This window comes from Scyliorhinus torazame, chromosome 7 (assembly GCF_047496885.1).
Source record: "Scyliorhinus torazame isolate Kashiwa2021f chromosome 7, sScyTor2.1, whole genome shotgun sequence".
NCBI classification, from domain to species: Eukaryota; Metazoa; Chordata; class Chondrichthyes; order Carcharhiniformes; family Scyliorhinidae; genus Scyliorhinus; species Scyliorhinus torazame.
Genome location: NC_092713.1, coordinates 15,044,978 through 15,066,987, shown reverse-complemented (window position 1 = coordinate 15,066,987; position 22,010 = coordinate 15,044,978). Strand labels below are relative to the sequence as shown.

Genomic DNA, 22,010 nt, shown 5'->3' with positions numbered 1-22,010 from the left:
ACACCACGGCCGGGATTCTCCCACTATCGGCGGGGCGGGCCGTACCGGCGCCAAAGAGTGGCGAGAACCACTCCGGCGGAGTGTTTGGCGCCACGCCAACCAGCGTCGAAGGGCCTCCGCCGGTCGGCGCGAGTTGGCGCATGCGCAGGAGCGCCAGCGTGTTCTGGTGCACGTGCAGAACCGCTGGCGTTTTTTCCTGCGCATGCGCAGGGTTTTTTTTTCTCCGCGCCAGCCATGGCAGAGCTTTACAGAGGACGGCGCGGAGGGAAAGAGCGCCCCCCCTACGGCACAGGCCCGCCCGCAGATCGGTGGGCCCCGATCGCGGATCCCCCCGCGGCCCCCCCCGAGGACTCCGCAGGCCGCCCTCAAAGCCAGGTCCCGCCGGTATGGGCTTTGTCTAAACCACGCCGGCGGAACTGGCCGAATACGGAGGGCCGCTTGGCCCATTGGGGCCCAGAGAATCGCCGGGGCTGCCACTGCCAACGGCCCCAGAACGGCGCGGCGCGATCCCCGCCCCCGCCCAAAAACCGGCGCCGGAGAATTCGGCAGCCGGCGTCGGAGCGGCGGGGCAGGATTCACGGCGCCCCCTCCCCCCGCCGATTCTCCGACACAGTGAGGGGTCGGAGAATCCCACCCCTGATGGCAAAATTCAAAGTCAAAGCCCCGCTTTGCATGGAATAATGAGACTGTGCGACTTTTCAACAATTAAACAATAACAGAAAAGCTTGGTTAATAAATGACAGAGATAAGACATTTATATTATTGCACTTTGGCTTGACTGAAGATATTGGGTGGAATTTTAATCATTGTGCCAGGAATGGTGATGGCCAGGCGCAATAAATAATGTGGGAGACCATGCAGCAGTGACCCAGGGGGCAGGAAAACTATCTGTGATCGAGGCGGAGGCAAGAATGCACACAACCTGCTCACGGTGAGGTGTCAATCAGGATCATTAATGTGCCAATAGCCACCAATGGTCCCTGAGCCATTGGAATTTACTGCTGGATCAGGGATTAAATGGGACTCTCCCATTCTTCCCAAGTCGTCCCAGCAAACCCTGTTGGGTTTGCCAGTGCCTCGTGGGAGGTGGGACACTCTGTGCCTGATCATGGGACAAACATGGCATTAGGAAGGAAGCGGGGCTGCTGAAAGCCATACCCCTGGCCACGCCTCCAACCACGCTGCCCCGCGTCCCCCATCTCGCTCCGCTCATCTGCGTTCAGGGATCCGGCGATGACCTTTGGTCCTTGAGTGTCACCAGAAGCTGCCGTGGAGGAACCCCCTGACATTGCCCGTAACGAAGAGCTGCCAGCCTGTCTTTCCACCCACAGGGCCCTAATTCCCGGAGAAGGCCAGTCGCTGGCCAATTAAGAGCCTGATGGGCACTTAGTTTAGTTGGATCTCACCCGCAGAAGCCAAGCGGGGTTCCCACTGGTTCTCCAACCAGTGGGCAAGGCATCTGTCACCCACATTAAATCACGGCCATTGTGTGATTGGAATATACAGCCTATCAAAATGTCAGTCTGCTGTGACAGCTTTCATTACCATGGAAACAGCCTCCGAAGGTCTATGGGACAGAACAGTCTGGTGACCTGTACGTTAGCGGAATCTTTCACTTCTATGAATTTCTGATTGTTAAGTATATTGCAATGTTGGTCTTTATAATGAAGCTTCTTCCAGATGTGAGAGTGGAAAGTGCGTTGCTGGTGATGTACAATACAATCTCTTCAGGATATTTTCATGACTGACGGGGGGATTGTTTTAAATGTTGTCAATTCCATCCACAGGGTGTGGATGATGCCTAGGCCAGCGTTAACTGCCCGTGAGAAGGTGCTGCCTTCTTGAGCCGCTGCAGTCCGTGAGGTGTAGGTATACCCACAGTGCTGTTGGGGAGGGAGTTCCTGGTTTTGATCGAGCGTCGGTGAAGAAACGGCCGATATATTTCCGAATCGTGATGGGGTGTGGCTTGCAGAGGTTGGAGGTGGTGGGGCTGTTCCCAAGCGTCTGCTGCGCTCTGCCTTTCAGATGGTAGATGGGTGTTTGGAAAGCACTTGTCGAAGTGGCTCGACTTCTTGCTGCAGCTTCATCAGGATTGAGTGAGTAAGTTTGATGTTGCAGAGGCAACCTAGCAACCCAAAGGTTGGTTAGCTTGCTGCATAGCAAGCGATGAAATTAATTATTCTAACAATCTGTTAATGTGGCACAGCTATCCCTGACTCGTTCAGCCTCAACGTGACTCTCAATCACCGTAAGTGGATGATGCACATCTTCGGAATTGTCCTTTTGAACCTACATAAATCCGACCAATTTGCTTGTTCACTATTAAAGGGCAACAATTCCAATCGTCACCTTATATTGAAGGTTCTGGCAAAGTGAGGTGCATTAAAGTATTGGCAACAGCCCCCGCCAACAAGTAACCCATCCCCTGCACATCCTTACCCCAGCATTGTAACCTGCAAATTTAAAATCAACAAGTAAAAGAAAGCAGTCTAATTTCTGCCAGCTATGAGAGTGATATCGCACTTTTATTGTGCCGCTTGCCTGCAGGAATGTCGCCCCAACAACACTCACACCATCCAGGACAAAGCAGCCACTTTGAGTGGCGCCTCATGCAACACATTCAAAATTCACCCGCTGGAATACTGACGCACAGTGGCAGCCGCATGTCCCATTTGACGGAGTCTCCGTGGACTTCAACAAGGCCTTTGATCAGGTTCCACATGGGATACTGATAGAGAAGGTAAGAACTGATGGGATCCAAGATAATTTGTCAAATTGAATCCAAAACTGGCTGAGTTGCAGGAAGCAACGATGGTCGAGGGGTGTTTTTCTGACTGGTAGCCTGTGTCCAGTGGGGTCCCGCAGGGATCAGTGTTGGGACCCTTGCAGTTAGTGGTTTATATAAATGATTTAGACATGAATGTAGGAGGGTTGATCAGTAAGTTTGTAGATGATGCAAAAATTGGTGGGGTGGTAAATAGTGACGAAGATAGCCTTCGATTACAGGAGGATATAGGCGGGCTGGTCAGATGGGCTGACCAGTGGCAAATGGAATTCAATCTGGGCAAGTGTGAGATAATGCACTTGGGCAGGACAAACAAGGCAAGGGAATACAGGATAAACGGCAGGACCCTGGGAAGCACCAAGGATCAGAGGGATCTTGGTGTGCATGTTCACTAGTTGCTTAAAGTAGCAGAGCAGGTGGATACAGTGGATAAGAAGGCATATGGTACACTTGCCTGACATTTACGAGGCACAGAGTATAAGAGCAGGGAGGTTATGCTGGGACTGTATAAAATGTTGATTCGGCCATGGCTAGAGTATTGTGTGCAGCTCTGCAATCCACATTATAGGAGGGGTGTGATAGCACTGGAAAGGGTGCAGAGGAGATTTACCAGGATGTCGCCTGGGCTGGAGAGTTTTAGTTATGACGAGAGATTGGATAGACTGGGGTTGTTTTCCTCAGAGCAGAAGAGACTGAGGGGGGACATGATTGAGATGTGTAAAATTATGAGGGGCATAGATAGAGTAGACAGTCAATGAGTTGATTTAAGGTAAGCCATTTCGCACAAATCAGACTGTTCATGCTCCACACAAGCCAAGCCTCCTCCCACCTTAATTCAGTATACTGGCTCAGGCATGATGGGCTGAATGGTCTCCTGTACTGTATCATTCTATGACTCTAAGATCTTAGGATCTCATCATATCAACATTATATTCCTTCCTCCCCCGTGTAATTAACTATCTTTCCTTTGAATACATCCATGTCAATGGGCTGGATTCCTCCGCCCCCCCCCCCCCCCCCCCCCCGCCGCAAGAACGCCACAGGCGGGATGACTTTGGGCGGGATTCGCCGGTCGCCGGGCGGACGTGGCCGGAGAACAGCACCTACGTCTCCACCATTCTCTGTGAAAGCAAGTTCCACATTTCCAGCACTCTCTTGGTCAAAAGGTTTCTCCTGGATTCTTCATTAATTTACTGCTCGCTATTGTCGACTTGTGGACCTTGGTTTTGACTTTTCCACAGGTCAGAACAGCCTCTCTACATCCATCCTCTTTAACCCCATCATTATTTTAAAGACTTCGATCAGGATATCTCTCGGTTCTCTCTTTTCCAGAGAAAAGATCCTCGGTATCCAGTTTCTCTCGATAGATCTCTTCATTTGGGTGTCATCTTTGTAAATCATCTTCTCCAGCGATAGCAAATCCAGTTTACAATATCAGCATCTTACGGGATATTCCTCATTCATAACTCAGTTAAAAGGGGTGAGTGGAATTTCATATCAGTAATTTGCTGCCAATAAAGGCAGCATTGACTTCAAACTTATACTCACAAAATGTAGAGACATTTTCCGGCCCCTCCCGCTGCACGATATTCCGGACCAATTGCGCCCCCCCCCCACCCCACCCAGCAGCAGGTAGATCAAGCACACATGAGGGACACCACTAGCTACTGATTGCCAACCAGAGAAACAGCCATTAATCCCAACTCTTTGCTTTCTATTAATTAACCAATCCTCTATCCATGCTACTACTTTCCCCTTAATGCCATGCATCTTTATCTTATGCAGCAACCTTTTGTGTGGCACCTTGTCAAAGGCTTTCTGGAAATCCAGATATACCACATCTATTGGCTCCCCGTTATCTACCGCACTGGTAATATCCTCAAAAAATTCCACTAAATTAGTTAGGCACGACCTGCCCTTTATGAACCCATGCTGCGTCTGCCCAATGGGACAATTTCCATCCAGATGCCTCGCTATTTCTTTCTTGATCATAGATTCCAGCATCTTCCCTACTACCGAAGTTAAGCTCACTGGCCTATAATTACCCGCTTTCTGCCTACCTCCTTTTTTAAACAGTGGTGTCACGTTTGCTAATTTCCAATCCGCCGGGACCACCCCAGAGTCTAGTGAATTTTGGTAAATTATCACTAGTGCATTTGCAATTTCCCTAGCCATCTCTTTTAGCACTCTGGGATGCATTCCATTAGGTCCAGGAGACTTGTCTACCTTTAGCCCCATTAGCTTGCCCATCACTACCTCCTTGGTGATAACAATCCTCTCAAGGTCCTCATCTGTCGTAGCCTCATTTCCATCAGTCACTGGCAGTTTATTTGTGTCTTCCACGGTGAAGACCGACCCAAAAAACCTGTTCAGTTCCTCAGCCATTTCCTCATCTCCCATTATTAAATCTCCCTTCTCATTCTCTAAAGGACCAATATTTATCTTAGCCACTCTTTTTTGTTTTATATATTTGTAGAAACTTTTACTATCTGTTTTATATTCTGAGCAAGTTTACTCTCATAATCTATCTTACTCTTCTTTATAGCTTTTTTAGTAGCTTTCTGTTGGCCCCTAAAGATTTCCCAGTCCTCTAGTCTCCCACTGATCTTTGCTACTTTGTATGTTTTTTCCTTCAATTTGATACTCTCCCTTATTTCCTTAGATGTCCACGGTCGATTTTCCCTCTTTTTACCGTACTTCCGTTTTGTTGGTAAAAACCTTTGCTGGGCACTGTGAAAAATCACTTGGAAGGTTCTCCACTGTTCCTCAACTGTTTCACCAGAAAGTCTTTGCTCCCAGTCTACCTTAGCTAGTTCTTCTCTCATCCCATTGTAATCTCCTTTGTTTAAGCACAAAACACTAGTGCTTGATTTTACCTTCTCACCCTCCATCTGTATTTTAAATTCCACCATATTGTGATCACTCCTTCCGAGAGGATCGCTAACTATGAGATCCTGAATCAATCCTGTCTCCTTGCACAGGACCAGATCTAGGACCGCTTGTTCCCTCGTAGGTTCCATTACATACTGTTCTTGGAAACTATCGCAGATACATTCTATAAACTCCTCCTCAAGGCTGCCTGACCGACCTGGTTAAACCAAGCCAACATGTAGATTAAAATCCCCCATGATAACTGCTGTACCATTTCTACATGCATCAGTTATTTCTTTGTTTATTGCCTGCCCCACCATAATGTTACTATTTGGTGGCCTTTAGACTACTCCTATCAGTGACTTTCGCCTTTCTCTTCCTGATTTCCACCCAAATGGATTCAACCTTATCCTCCATAGCACTGATGTCATCCCTTACTGTTGCCCGGATGTCATCCTTAAATAACAGAGCTACACCACCTCCCTTACCATCCACTCTGTCCTTCCGAATAGTTTGATACCCTCGAATATTTTACACCCAGTCGTGACCATCCTTTAACCATGTTTCAGTAATGGCCACTAAATCTTAGTCATTCACGATGATTTGCGCCATCAACTCATTTACCTTATTCCGAATACTACGAGCATTCAGGTAAAGTACACTTATGTTGGCTTTTTTATTTCTGTTCTGAATCTTAACACCTCGATCAGTAACCTCTCCTAATTTATATTTCCTCTTAACCTTTCTCCTAATTTTCCTTGTCGTTGAACCCATATCTTCATGTAACAACCTGCCGCGTCGCTTACCATTCATGTTTTCACTTCCCCTTTTATTCCTTTTAGTATTCCTGGTCCTATTCACTGAGCTGCCCTCAGTCACTGTACCTTGTACTGTCGCCCTTTTTGATTTTTGACTATGGCTTCTCTGCCTTACACTTTCCCCCTTACTGCCTTTTGTTTCTGTCCCTGTTTTACTACCTTCCAACTTCCTGCATCGTTTCCCATCCCCCTGCCACATTAGTTTAACCTCTCCCCAACAGCTCTAGCAAACACATCGGTTCCAGTCCTGCCCAGGTGCAGACTGTCCGGTTTGTACTGGTCCCACCTCCCCCAGAACTGGTTCCAATGTCCCAGGAATTTGAATCCCTCCCTCTTGCACCATCTCTCGAGCCACGCATTCATCCTCTCTATCCTGACATTCCTACTCTGACTAGCTCGTGGCACTGGTAGCAATCCTGAGATTACTACCTTTGAGGTCCTACTTTTTAGTTTAACTCCTAACTTCCTAAATTCAGCCTGTAGGACCTCGTCCCGTTTTTTACCTATATCGTTGGTGCCTATGTGCACCACGACAGCTGGCTGTTCACCCTCCCCCCCCAGAATGTCCTGCAGCCGCTCCGAGACATCCTTGACCCTTGCACCAGGGAGGCAACATACCATCCTGGAGTCTCGATTGTGTCCGCAAAACCGTCTGTATTCCCCTTACAATTGAGTCCCCTATCACTGTAGCCCTGCCATTCTTCTTCCTGCCCAGCTGCGCAGCAGAGCCAGCCACGGTGCCATGAACCTGGCTGCTGCTGCCTTCCCCTGGTGAGCCATCTCCCTCAACAGTATCCAAAGCGGTACATCTGTTTTGCAGGGAGATGACCGCAGGGGACACCTGCACTGCCTTCCCACTCTTGTTCTGTCTTTTGGTCACCCATTTTCTATCTCCCTCAGTACCTTTCACCTGCGGTGTGACCAACTCGCTAAATGTGCTATCCACGACGTCCTCAGCATCGCGGATGCTCCAAAGTGAGTCCATCCGCAGCTCCAGAGCCATCAAGCAGTCTAACAGGAGCTGCAACTGGACACACTTCTTGCACGTGAAGGAGCCAGGGACAGTGGACGTGTCCCTGAGCTCCCACATCGCACACGAGGAGCATGACACGGGTCTGAGATCTCCTGCCATGTCTTAAACCTTCGGTTAACTTCAACAATTACAATTTCCCCCCCCCCAAAATTTAATTAATAAATAAACAACAAAAAAAAATAGATAAATATACCAATGAAAAGAAACAGAAAAACAGAAACACTACTTACCAGTCACTTACCAGGGATAAAAAGCACTTCCTCCCCACCCAGCTTCGGATTCCCACCTAGACTCAAATTCCCAAACTCACTCTTGGTTCTATCTCACTCTGGCTGTGTCTTCTCTGGCTCACTGGGAGAACTCACTGGGAGTGAGTTTACAAGTTGCTCTTTTTAAACTGTCCTGAATTGACTCCCCTCCCCCACCTGCTTTTAGATCAAGGTAGATTTAAGTGGCTGACACTTAACTGCCAACCAGTTATGTGAGTAGGTGGAGCAGCCCTTGTTAACCTACACTGCACAATTCTAGCTTAATTTAAATTAATTTAAGCTCCTGAAATTTAAAAGGAGCTGCCTTACTGATTTGATTCAATTCCCACCTAGATTCAAATTCCCAAACTCACTCTTGGTTCTGTCTCACTCTGGCTGTGTCTTCTCTGGCTCACTGGGAGAACTCACACCATCCAGGACAAAGCAGCCCTGCTTGGTTGGCAACCCCATCCACCACCTTAAACATCTGCTCCTTCCACCATCGACGCACAGTGGCAGTCATGTGCACCATCTGCAAGATGAAAATGAAAATGAAATGAAAGTCGCTTATCGTCACAAGTAGGCTTCAAATGAAGTTACTGTGAAAAGCCCCTAGTCGCCACATTCTGGCGCCTGTTCGGGGAGGCTGGTACGGGGAATTGAACCCACGCTGATGGCCTGCCTTGGTCTGCTTTAAAATCCAGCTATTTAGCCCTGTGCTAAACCAGCCCCTTTGCACCGCAGCCACTCGCTGGGGATCCTTCGACAATGTATTCCTGATTAACATGACCCACATGTTCGATGGGCAAGGGCAAGAGACATGGGAACACCACCGCATGCAGGTTCCCTTCCAAGCCATGCAGCATCCTGACAAGGGAATGCTGGACTGGCCAGTGCACCCCCCCCCCCACACACACACACAGACACGGCGTGTGAATTAATAAATAAAAAAGCAAGAAAAAACAGAGTTAAAAGATGAGCATATTGAGTGTTTCCTCATGACGGAAATGCTCCACAAGCACAAAGTGAGGAAATGGCAGTTTGAAGAACAATGCCAACAGCCAGCAGACCAGGCCTCAAATCGATGTCTACTAAATCACCAGGAAACTGCTGTTAATAGTTCGCATATCAACACACCAACCAGCGCAAATACATCTTGAACATCGTTCAAAATAGAAAGCACAGCATCTGAACATCATGTGGCTACTGTACCTTCAGTGACTCATGCAGTTCCAAAGTGCACACAGTGTAATCAAAACCACTGAGGGTTTCAGGGTTATGAGCAAACACTCCTCAGAAAAATTTCCAGCTGCAAAGCAAAATATTAAAGACATAAATCTTTCGGATGTGCGATTTTTCCTATGCAGATGACCTGCTTGCTCCCCTTTCCCCTCCGCCAGCATATTCTAAACCTACCCTGCGAGCAAATTGTTTTTTGAAATTGCGTGCTTGACACCATGCTGGCTGCCTTATTGGAAGTAGTGCTCAGGAAGAACAGAAGTACCCAACTCATTAGCTGGTGGCAAGATATATTTATGAAATAATCGGGCAGAATTAATGTGCTGGGTAATAACATTACTGGTTTAGGCTCAGAGCACCAGAACAGATAATTGGAAGTAGGGAGGTGGGGTTAAAGGTGAGGAGGGAGAGGCTGTGCAGGGGAAAACCATCTCGTGCTGAATACAGATTAGTTCTTCACTTTTAGTTACGCGGGAGCTGGCGTACAACATTAAAAACAATATTGCTGGAAAGCGAGACATGTTGCTAAATCGTTTTGACTTGCATTCGCCAGGACGAATATAAGAATCCTAAATTTCAAATCATCACAGAAATTTAGACTGGAGAGGAAAAGGGTTCTGCTATTGGTTGGCATAGCTTGGGAGACATTGCCGGAATTAAAGCAATTGGGAACTGGAGGCTCACAATTCCTGGGTAACTCAAAAAAGGTGAAAGGCTTGAGCATATTCTTTTTGTTTGCAGACTGCGGGTCCCTTTGTATGAATGTGTGTCGCTACCAGCAAGTATAAGCGAGCCATGTCAGGAGACTGACTGATTATCATAAATTGGTTGTTGGCATTGCTATTATCGCACTCACGATTCTTCAGCAAGTGCTGTCCAATCGCAGAATCACATCTAGCAGTCGATATTTTGTTTCGGTTTTGCAATCAGGGGCTGGGTTGAGTGTGGTCTGTGCTCTGCCTATTACGAACAACCAAGGGAGCATGCTGTTCAATTTGATCAGCCAATCATTGGGACATTGAGGGTCAGTGCAGACTCGATGGGCTGAATGGCCTCCTTCTGAACTATAGGATTCTTTGATTCTATGACACACGGCCTCTGTAGCAGGCATTCTGCGAGCACTGAAATTCATACATGGCATTGCTCAATTGTGTGGTAGGCAGAATGGGCGGGATTTACCATTCCTCGAAGCCAATTTCGTAATTGGCGATTGGGCGGATGTGGCGCACAAAGACTCCGTGAGACAAATAGAGTGAAGTCGATGAGGCTTTATTAAGCGTGTCTGTTCCCCAGCAGCCCGATAGTAAACTGGCCTGCGGGGGAAGGCACCGGCTTCTTATACTTCGCCTTCAGGGCGGAGTATGAGGTCAACGGCCAACCAGGACCCGGGATCTGTCAGCCAATGACATTAGGGCTTCCAGTCCCACATGACCCCCAATACATACTACCACATTCACCCCTTGTCAAAAATGAACCCGGCGGGGTGATGCTTCGTATGGTGGTAAGGGTTTACAGTACTGGTCCTGGGAGGATAGAACAGTTACATGGTAGTACCGTATTGGACAGTATCGTCCTGTTACAACTATTTACAGAGGATATAGGAAAAACAAAATGTTCATTGGACAGTCCATCTTTGTTCTACATCGACGCCACGAGTCGGTCGGGCGGTCTGGTCGTCCGTGTCGATCGCCTCGGCCCCGGCGGTGGTGGTGGTGCTTGTAGCAGCGTTGTCGCCTCCGGGAGCCGCACGGTTTCAGCTGTCGGTGCAAAGGGGAGGGGGACTGATCCTCCTGGGAAGGGGGCGGTCGCGGGGTGCGGCGGTGGCAGGAAGGGGGGCGGTTGGGTTGATGGTGCCGGGGGGGTGTGCGTGGTGCCGGCGGGCGCCAGATCCCGCAGGGAGACCGTGTCCTGTCGGCCGTCGGGGTGCTCCACGTAGGCGTACTGGGGGTTTGCGTGGAGGAGGTGAACCCTTTCGACCAACGGGTCCGCCTTATGTGCCCGCACGTGCTTTCGGAGCAGGATGGGTCCTGGGGCCGCCAGCCAGGTCGGCAGCGACGTTCCAGAGGAGGACCTCCTAGGGAAGACAAGGAGACGCTCGTGAGGCGTTTGATTAGTGCTCGTACATAATAACGACCGGATGGAATGGAGAGCGTCCGGGAGGACCTCCTGCCACCGTGAAACTGGGATATCCCTGGACCGTAGGGCCAGTAGGACGGCCTTCCAGACCGTGCCGTTCTCCCTTTCTACTTGCCCGTTCCCCCGGGGGTTGTAGCTGGTCGTCCTGCTTGAAGCTATGCCCTTGCTGAGCAGGAACTGGCGCAGCTCGTCACTCATGAAAGAGGACCCCCTGTCGCTGTGGACGTATGCGGGGTAACCGAACAGTGTGAATATGCTGTTCAGGGCTTTAATGACTGTGGCCGCGGTCATGTCGGAGCAGGGAATGGCAAAAGGGAAGCGGGAGTATTCGTCCACTACATTAAGGAAATACGCGTTGCGGTCGGTGGAGGGGAGGGGCCCTTTGAAATCGAGACTGAGGCGTTCAAAGGGACGGGAAGCCTTAATCAGGTGCGCTCCATCTGGCCTGAAAAAATGCGGTTTGCATTCTGCGCAGATGTGGCAGTCTCTTGTGACTGTACGGACCTCCTCTAAGGAGTATGGGAGATTGTGGGACTTGATGAAGTGGTAAAACCGAGTGACCCCCGGGTGGCAGAGGTCCTCGTGGAGGGCTTGGAGGCGGTCAATTTGTGTGTTGGCACATGTCCCGCGGGATAGGGCATCAGACGGCTCGTTCAGCTTTCTGGGCCGGTACAAGATCTCATAGTTGAAGGTGGAGAGTTCGATCCTCCACCGCAAGATCTTGTCGTTCTTGATCTTGCCCCGCTGTGCATTATCGAACATGAAGGCTACCGACCGTTGGTCAGTGAGGAGAGTGAATCTCCTGCCGGCCAGGTAATGCCTCCAATGTCGCACAGCTTCCACTATGGCTTGGGCTTCCTTTTCCACTGAGGAGTGGCGGATTTCTGAGGCGTGGAGGGTTCGGGAGAAGAAGGCCACGGGTCTGCCCGCTTGGTTAAGGGTAGCCGCTAGAGCTACGTCAGAGGCGTCGCTCTCGACCTGGAAGGGGAGGGACTCGTCGATGGCGCGCATCGTGGCCTTTGCGATGTCCGCTTTGATGCGGCTGAAAGCCTGGCAAGCCTCTGTCAACAGCGGGAAGGTCGTGGTCTGTATTAGGGGGTGGGCCTTGTCTGCGTACTGGGGGACCCACTGGGCGTAGTATGAAAAGAACCCCAGGCAGCTTTTCAGGGCTTTTGGGCAGTGCGGGAGGGGAAATTCCATGAGTGCGCGCATACGTTCGGGGTCGGGGCCTATTATCCCATTGCGCACTATGTAGCCCAGAATGGCTAGCCGATCAGTGCTAAAAACGCACTTGTCCTCGTTGTACGTGAGGTTCAAGGCTTTGGCAGTCTGGAGGAATTTTTGGAGGTTGGCGTCGTGGTCCTGCTGATCGTGGCCGCAGATGGTTACATTGTCGAGGTACGGGAACGTGGCCCGTAACCCATGTTGATCAACCATTCGGTCCATTTCCCGTTGGAAGACCGAGACGCCGTTTGTGACGCCAAAAGGACCCGTAGGAAATGGTATAACCGCCCGTCTGCCTCGAAGGCTGTGTACTTGCGGTCACTTGGGCGGATGGGGAGCTGATGGTAGGCGGACTTGAGGTCCACGGTGGAGAAGACTTTATACTGGGCAATCCGATTGACCATGTCGGATATGCGGGGGAGAGGGTACGCGTCTAGTTGTGTGTACCTGTTGATGGTCTGGCTATAGTCAATGACCATCCTTTGTTTCTCCCCTGTCTTCACTACTACCACCTGCGCTCTCCAGGGACTATTGCTGGCCTGGATTATGCCCTCCTTTAGTAGCCGCTGGACTTCGGAGCGAATGAAGGTCCGGTCCTGGGTGCTGTACCGTCTGCTCCTAGTGGCGACGGGTTTGCAATCCGGGGTGAGGTTCGCAAACAAGGACGGGGGTTGCACCTTGAGGGTGGCGAGGCTGCAGATAGTGAGTGGGGGTATGGGGCCGCCGAATTTAAACGTAAGGCTCTGTAGGTTACATTGAAAATCTAAGCCCAGCAAGGTGGGGGCACAGAGTTGGGGAAGGACGTTAAGTTTGTAGTTTTTGAATTCCCTCCCCTGTACCGTTAGGGTAACTATGCAGAATCCCTGGATCTGTACGGAGTGGGATCCTGCAGCTAGGCAAATCTTTTGTGCGCTGGGGAAGGTAGTTAAGGAACAGCGTCTTACCGTGTCGGGATGTATAAAACTTTCCGTGCTCCCGGAGTCGACTAGGCATGGCGTCTCGTGGCCGTTAATTAGGACCGTTGTCGTCGTCGTCTGGAGAGTCCGGGGCCGAGCCTGATCGAGTGTAACCGAAGCGAGCCGTGGTTGTAGTAGTGGGGTGGGGTCCGTTGTTGCCGTCCAAGATGGCGTCGGGGATGGACAAACTGGCCACCCCCATACCTCGCCCGTGGCTGAGGGGTCACAAGATGGCGTCGGGGGTGGACAAAATGGCCGCCCCCATGCGTCGTACAGGTCGGGGGCGGTCCAAGATGGCGGGGCCCCTCCTCCCCTCGTGGTGGTCGGGACCCAAAATGGCGGCGTCTGCGGGTCGCACATTGAGTGCTGGGAGGTCTGGGGGGCGCTAGGACCGCGCGGAGTTCCTGCATTGCGAGCGCCCGGGCCGCGGGCGCTAGGACCGCGCGGAGTTCCTTGGCTGCGAGCGCCAGGGCCGCGGGCGCTAGGACCGCGCGGAGCTCCCTCGCCGGGGACAGCGGTGGTCGGGGCCCAGGCCGGCGGGTCAGTACTGCGAGCGCTGGGACCGTGAGGAGGTCCCTCGCCGGGGACGGAGGTGATCGGGGTCCAGGTAAGTTGTATTGCCGGCGGGTCAGGCGTGGGGCGCGGGACGGGGGTGAGGGCCCAGGTCGGCGGCGCTGGCGGGTCAGGCGTGGGGCGCGGGACGGGGGTGAGGGCCCAGGTCGGCGGCACCGGCGGGTCAGGCGTGGGGCGCGGGACGGGGGTGAGGGCCCAGGTCGGCGGCTCCGGCGGGTCAGTCGTGGGGCCGCGAGCGCTGGCACCGCGCGGAGCTCCCTCGCCGGGGACAGCGGTGGTAGGGGCCCAGGCCGGCGGGTCAGGCGTGGGGCGCGGGACGGGGGTGAGGGCCCAGGTCGGCGGCTCCGGCGGGTCAGTCGTGGGGCCGCGAGCGCTGGCACCGCGCGGAGCTCCCTCGCCGGGGACAGCGGTGGTCGGGGTTAAGGTAGGTGGCGCCGGCGGGTCAGGCGTGGGGCGCGGGACGGGGGTGAGGGTGGCGTTCGGGATGCGAAAAGCCCCCTCCTCTCCGTGGAGAGTGTTGGCCGGCACCCAAATCGGGAGCACCGGCGGCGGGTCGTACATGGGCTGCGGGGAGGGGGGTTGGGGAGCGTAGGCGGCGTGCAGGGCTCCCAGTTCTCCCGGGGCCGCGGTGGTCGGGACCCAAAATGGCAGCGCCTGCGGGTCGCACGTGGCGTGCTGGGGGGGTTGGGAGGCATAGACTGCCTGTAGGGCTCCCTGTTCTCCCGGGACGGCGGCGACCACGCGGGATCGGCACACCACCGCATAGTGGCCCTTTTTCCCGCAGCTTTTGCAGATGGCTGCGCGGGCCGGACAGCGTTGTCGGGGGTGCTTCGCCTAGCCGCAGAAATAACAGCGGGCGCCCCCGGTGCGACTCGGCGTTTGGACTGCGCAAGCCTGTGGGGTGTCCGGGGGGGGTAGGGGGTTTGCCGCAGCGGGTACGTACGGGGCCCAATGGCCTGCCGCGCGGTCGGGGCCGTAGGCGCGGGTATTACGTGCGGCTACGTCCAGCGAGGCTGCCAGGGCCCGTGCCTCTGAGAGTCCTAGTGACTATTTTTCTAGAAGTCTTTGGCGGATTTGGGAGGATTGCATACCTGCAACAAAAGCATCGCGCATTAACATGTCCGTGTGTTCGTTTGCGTTCACCGACGGGCAGCTGCAGGCTCGTCCCAAAATCAGCAGCGCGGCGTAGAACTCGTCCATCGATTCTCCGGGAGCTTGCTGTCTTGTCGCGAGCTGGTAGCGAGCGAAGATTTGGTTAACTGGGCGAACGTAGAGACTTCTCAGTGCTGTGAAGGCCGTCTGGAAATCGCGGGTGTCTTCAATGAGGGTGAAAATCTCTGTGCTCACCCTCGAGTGCAGGACCTGCAGTTTTTGTTCGTCTGAGACTCGGCCTGTGGTCGATGTGATGTAGGCCTCAAAGCAAGTCTGCCAGTGTTTGAAGGCTGCTGCCGCATTCACTGCGTGGGGGCTGATCCTCAGGCATTCTGGAATGATCCTGAGCTCCATAGTCCTTTTTAGGCACGCTTAATAAATTGTAGCGCACAAAGACTCCGTGAGACGAATAGAGTGAAGTCGATGAGGCTTTATTAAGTGTGTCTGTTCCCCAGCAGCCCGATAGTAAACTGGCCTGCGGGGGAAGGCACCGGCTTCTTATACTTCGCCTTCAGGGCGGAGTATGAGGTCAACGGCCAACCAGGACCCGGGATCTGTCAGCCAATGACATTAGGGCTTCCAGTCCCACATGACCCCCAATACATACTACCACAGCGGAAAATCCCTTTTTATGCCGAAATTGGGGGGCCAGCGCCTGTTTGACGCAGGTTTCGTATGCTCCGTCCCCTCCGAAATGGCGTCATCGCACCACGCACCGATGGGATCGCCTCAGAGCGTCACCTGAAGGCCCTCCTCGATGCTCCACCCCGATGGGTCGGGTTCCCCACCGCGCGGTTGGCATGTTGTCTCAGCCGTGCGGGAACCCGGCGTGGCGGCTGCGGACTGTGTCCAGCGCCGCCACAGTCGGGCAAGAACCATGCTGCCGGCGGGGGGGGGGGGGGGGGGGGCTTCTGCGAGGACTGGGGGGACTGGTGAGGAGTGGCCAGGGGTTGGCCAGTGAGGCAGGTCGGATCCACGTATGGCTGGCGCCATGTTTTATGGCGCGATTGCTGCAGGGCGTCGCTGTGCGCATGCACGGCCACAGACCCGGCCATTCTCCAGCTGTTTATTTCATGGAGGCCGGGAGTTTTACGCGCCGCAACTGCTAGCTCCTCACTGGTTGCAGGCAGCGCCAATTTGTTTACACGTAAAATGCCACAGATCCTCTGATCTTAGCCTCAGAAACAGAGGGCGCGATTCTCCGAAATGGAGACAGAGTGTGCGCGCCGTCGTGAACACCGTCGAGGTTCACGACGGCGCGAAACGGCCCCTACCCGACCGATTCAGGGCCCGAAAATGGGCTAGGAGCGGCGCCGCGTCATTTACGCGCGCCAGGCCTTGGCGCCGCGTAAAGGCGGCGCCGCATACATGACGAGGCCGGCGCCGCATAACTGGCGTCACCTGCGCATGTGCGGGTTGGCCGGCGCCAACCCGCGCATGCGTGGATGCCGTCCTCCCCGAGTCCCACCCCGCAAGAAGATGTCCGACGGACCTTGCGGGGCAGCGGAGGAAAGGAGGTCCTCCTTCAGAGAGGACGGCCCGACGATCGGTGGGCACCGATCGCGGGCCAGACCCCATTTGAGGCCACCCCCGGTGCAGGATCTCCCCTCGCCCCCCAGCAGGCCGCCCCCCCAGAGTTCCCACGCTGTTCCCGCCGGCAGTGACCAGGTGTGGGCGGTGCCAGGGGGATCCCGCCGTTTTGGGCAGGCCGCTCGGCCCATCCGGCACTGAGAATCCCGAGGGTACCGATGAATTGCCATTTTGGCTGTCTCAGGCGATTTACTGGACCGTGCCGCGCAAAACGCGATTGTGCCAATCTGGCGGCTTCCGTGAATCGCGGGCGGGTGTCGGACCGGCGTCGCGGGAAAATTTGCCGACCCAGGCGATTCCCCAAACCGGCGCGGGAGAGGAGAATCGCGGCCAGAAAATCTGACCTAATGGCTTTTTAGAAAGACAGCCATGATGTGGAGATGCCGGCGTTGGACTGGGGTGAGCACAGTAAGAAGTCTTACAAAGTCTTACAGAGTAAGAAGTCTTAGAAAGACAGCAACATCCATCCAGAGCTTCATTGGAAAAATATCACTGGAATGCAAGCCTGGATTACAAATCTAGTCTTTGCTGTGGAACTATGAACCCACATTGGGGAGGTGATGGTATAGTGGCGTTGTCACTGGACTACTAATCCAGAGACTCAGGGGAATGCTCTGGGGACCAGAATTCGAATCCCACCAGGGCAGATCGCGGAATTTGAATTCAATACAAATCTGGAATTAAAAGTCCAATGATGACCATAAAACGATCATTGTAGAAATCCATCTGGTTATGGGGAAGGAAATCTACTGTCCCTACCTGGTCTGGTCTGGCCTGGCCTACATGTGGCTCCAGATCACAGCAGTGTGGTTGACTCTTAAGTGGTCTTGCAGGCCATTCATTTTGAGGGCAATTCAGGATGGGCAAAAATTATTGGCCTTGCCAATGACGCCACGTCCCATGAAAGAATTTTTTAAAACTTCTGATCCAGAGGCAAGCACGCTATTGAGGGCCTGCAGTTTATTTTTGTAGTGTCTCAGCCACTTTCTCAACTTCTTTGAGGCAATTCTCCTCCCAGCTCAGCTAGTTGACTCTTATCCTGCATTCCTGCATCTATGCTCGCATACCCCTCCTCCACCTGGACATGACTGCCACCAGACCCTGACACTCCTCTCCCCCAGGCCATGGCGTAAATCCTACCCCCTACCCTGCTCTCCCAGACTGTGGCTGATACTAATCTTCCTTCCCCCAGTCCAAGGTGCAGAACACTTACCCTTTTCACCAGTTTATGGCTGACTCTCCTCCCGTCTGTCAACCCTACACAGCTCATGGCTGACACTATCCTTCCCCCTCATTCATTCATAGCTCCGGCCGATGTTCGCATGAGATGCCTTGTTGAATTGCAGTAATGTTTTCCTGGGTTCTGTCGTCTTCAACCAGAGTAGCCTAAGGGGCCTGGCCTTCTTTTCTTTGGGTCTGGCTTTGAAATAAATGCATCTTCCTGAACTCCGGGACATCAATGTCTCCGAGAAAAACAATGTCCCCTTTTTCGATAATCTCTCGGTCGATTTTTATCTCTCGCCCCCGGGGAATTTCGCTGCACTCCCCTTCCCAGACATTTTTCATGACTTCCTTAATGAGGAAGGCCATTTCCTTCGCAGAGATATTTTGCCTTGTAGCAGCATGGGAGCGTCACTCAGTCATTTTGCCTGTGCTTATCCTGGCACAGTTATAGCTACTTTTAAAAATGGAGGATGTGCTTCATTAGTAAATGTTAGCGCAATGACTTCCTGCAAGGCAAAGGCTTTTCGGAAACTTTTCTGCAAGTTTTGTGGAAAATAATGTAAGGAAAGGCTACTTTGTTGTGATATCCATGAATCTTTCCAAGCAGTCCCATTGTGTTAGCCATGAGTCAGTGGCACAATACTCTCATTACACGGCTAAAAGGCTGTGTTTCAAATCCTGCTCCAGGGTGCAGAGTTTAGATCTGAGAGTTGCGGGTGCTGTTCTTTATCTGAGGTGTTCAAGTGAGGGCCTGTCTGTTCTCCCAGGTGAATGTAAAAGGCCCCACGGCATTATTTGATGATGAAGGGGAGGAATTCTCCAAAGTGCTATTGGAGCAACGCAACTAACCGTTATCATGGAAGCTTAATAAGTCTATTTGGTTAATCTTTCATTGTAGTTCACCTTCTTCCTGGTACCATCCTCAATGGTTTCTGCACCCAAGCAGAGTGAATATTATATGCCTTTATCTACCTTTCGACTTGTTATGGATTTCTCCCTAACCTCCCTACTTGGTGCCAGATCCTACAGATGTGCCTGGTCCTTAGGTCGAGTTAGGGCAACTGTGGACTGCCATTGGGTTGGTCCAGGATTATGCTTGGCAAAGTACTGCACTGGTTTACCATTGCCCTTGGCAGTCTGACCAGGAGATTCTCCCACTCTTACTGCCTGCCATCAGGCATATTGGAATGATTTATAGGCTGATAATCAACCTGTTTGGTTAAGTTACAAACCCACCTTCCATGGCCATCACGGGCGGAGGTGGAATGCGACTGTTGTGGTTATTCTATTTTCCACAAAATAATCGGAAGAATCTCAAGCACAGAATGATCGTTTGTTGACCAACGTGTTGGGAGAGTACAACTTCAGAGAAAGACCTCCGGAACTGACGCTGCACAATGTAAGAAATCAGGTAACATTTATACAGTGTTGGCCATGTAGGCAGGAATATTGTTTACGTTTGATCATATCGGCTTTAGATTTTATATTAAACACGTTACATATGTGCACCCAAGCAGAGTGAATATTATCTACATTTATCTACCCTTCGACTTGCTATGGATTCCTCCCTAACCTCCCTACTTGGTGCCAGATCCTACAGATGTGCCTGGTCCTTAGGTCGAGTTAGAAAGACATGTTGTTAACCTTTATCCTGACTACTTATAGATTGTGACTTAAGAACAAGTTGTTAAGGTCACTGTAAACTGGTTTAACTAGAACATGTTGCTTGACCCTTATGCTGACTGCCGCAGATGGTGTCACGTCAGTTTTTAGCTTTTAGTTGGCATTTTTGTAAAATTGTCCTTTATTGCTTTAGGAAACAGTGCTGCACTATGTAAAATCAAATCCCGAAGAATAATTGCTCATTAACCCAATAGATTGCAGTTAGTCAAACCTAAACATTTGCCCCCCCCACAACACTATCATTGCACCAGAGGATCTTTTGTGTTGAACCGCCCATCCTTCCAATGGCACCTCCAATAATGCAGCACTCCCTCTGGTGTAGAAGCCTGGACTTTGTGCTCAAGTCAACAAAGTGGGATTTGAACCCACAGAATTGGAGGTGCAACTGAGCCAAAGCTGCCATTGCGGTCTTTGAACTTTGAACCAGAAGTGCTGAAATACAAAAGGAGATGCCGAAAGAAATGGGAGCTGCTTGTTTGTGGACTTTATTCTTGCCTCTGATAATCGAATAACTCACCAGAGACGGAGGTCATTTGACCAATCCTGTATATTATTGATAGAAGATCATAGAATTTACAGTGCAGAAGGGGGCCATTCGGCCCATCGAGTCTGCACCGGCTCTTTGAAAGAGCACCCTACCCAAGCGCACACCTCCACCCTATCCCCATAACCCAATAACCCCACCCAACACTAAAGGCACTTTTGGACACTAAGGGCAGTTTAGCACGGCCAATCCACCTAACCTGCACATCTTTGGACTGTGGGAGGAAACCGGGGCATTCGGAGGAAACCCACGCAGGCTCGGGGAGGACGTGCAGACTCCGCACAGACAGTGACCCAAGCCGGGAATCGAACCTGGTACCCTGGAGCTGTGAAGCAACTGTGCTAACCACTGTGCTACCGTGCTGCCCTTGGTGGCTCTTTGAAAGAGCTGTCCAATTTCGCCCTTTTCCTTATCCTTTCCCTCATAGTTCTGCAAATGGTTCCCCTTAAAGTATTCGCCCGTTTCCATTCTGAAAGTTATTCCTGAATCTGCTTCCACCTTTGAGCCGGTGCTGAGCTCAACAACTCGCTGTGTGTAAAAATAATTCCCCTCACGTCACCTCTGGTTCTTTGGCAATCAGCCAAGATGCCCATCCCACAGCTATACCCCTTATTTACTCTATCAAACCCTCCATCAAATCTCCAGTTAACCTTCTCTGCTCCAAGAAGAATAATCCCTGCTTCTCCATCCTCTCCACATCACTGAAATGCTGCCTCCGTCGGTATCATTCTAGTAAATCTCAAATGCACCCTTACAAAGGAATTGACTTTCTTCCAAAAGTGTGGTTCCCAGAACTGGAAACTAAACTCCATTTAGAACATAAGAACATAAGAACTAGGAGCAGGAGTAAGCCATCTGGCCCCTCAAGGCTGCTCCGCCATTCAATGAGATCGTGGCTGATCTGTTTTGGACTCAGCTCCACTTTCCGGCCCGAACACCATAACCCTTAATCCCTTTATTCTTCAAAAAACTATCTATCTTTATCTTAAAAACATTTAATGAAGGAGCCTCAACTGCTTCACTGGGCAAGGAATTCCATAGAATCACAACCCTTTGGGTGAAGAAGTTCCTCCTATGCTCAGTCCTAAATCTACTTCCTCTTATTTTGAGGCTATGCCCTCTTGATCTGCTTTCACCCGCCAGTGGAAACAACCTGCCCGCATCTATCCTATATATTCCCTTCATAATCTTATATGTTTCTATAAGATCCCCCCTCATCCTTCTAAATTCCAACGAGTACAGTCCCAGTCTACTCAACCTCTCCTCGTAATCCAACCCCTTCAGCTCTGGGAATAACCTAGTAAATCTCCTCTGCACACCCTCCAGTGCCAATACGTCCTTTCTCAAGTAAGGAGACCAAAACTGAACACAACACTCCAGGTGTGGCCTCACTAACACCTTATACAATTGCAGCAGAACCTCCCTAGTCTTAAACTCCCTCCCTCTAGCAATGAAGGACAAAATTCCATTTGCCTTCTTAATCACCTGTTGCACCTGTAAACCAACTTTTTGCGACTCATGCACACCCAGGTCTCTCTGCACAGCGGCATGTTTTAATATTTTATCATTTAAATAATAATCCCTTTTGCTATTATTCCTACCAAAATGGATAACCTCACATTTGTCAACATTATATTCCATCTGCCAGGCCCTAGCACATTCACTTAACCTAACCAAATCCCTCTGCAGACTTCCAGTATCCTCTGCACTTTTTGCTTCTTCTAACTATGCAGCGACTCCTTTAGGACCCCACGATGAAGCCCATCAGATCCCAGTGACTTGTCAGCTAAAAGTCAGTTCTGAAAGTTTTCTCGGTACACTGTTGTAATTGATTCAATTTCCTCCCACCCTCGTGATTTATAAGTATTTCTGGATATTATTTGTGTCACTTACAGTGAAGATAGATGCAAAATATCTGCCCAATGCTTCGCTGT

The 22,010-nt window shown here is 51.5% G+C and overlaps 1 long non-coding RNA gene across 1 annotated transcript in view; it reads left to right on the top strand.

The window, feature by feature from the left end:
- The first annotated feature begins 1,460 nt into the window (after positions 1-1,460).
- LOC140427254 (uncharacterized) overlaps positions 1,461-22,010 on the top strand; it is a 77,511-nt gene continuing 56,961 nt past the window's right edge. Inside the window, exon 1 of the long non-coding RNA XR_011948409.1 lies at positions 1,461-2,740. This is a non-coding gene — a long non-coding RNA (uncharacterized lncRNA). The remainder of the gene's footprint in view (positions 2,741-22,010) is intronic.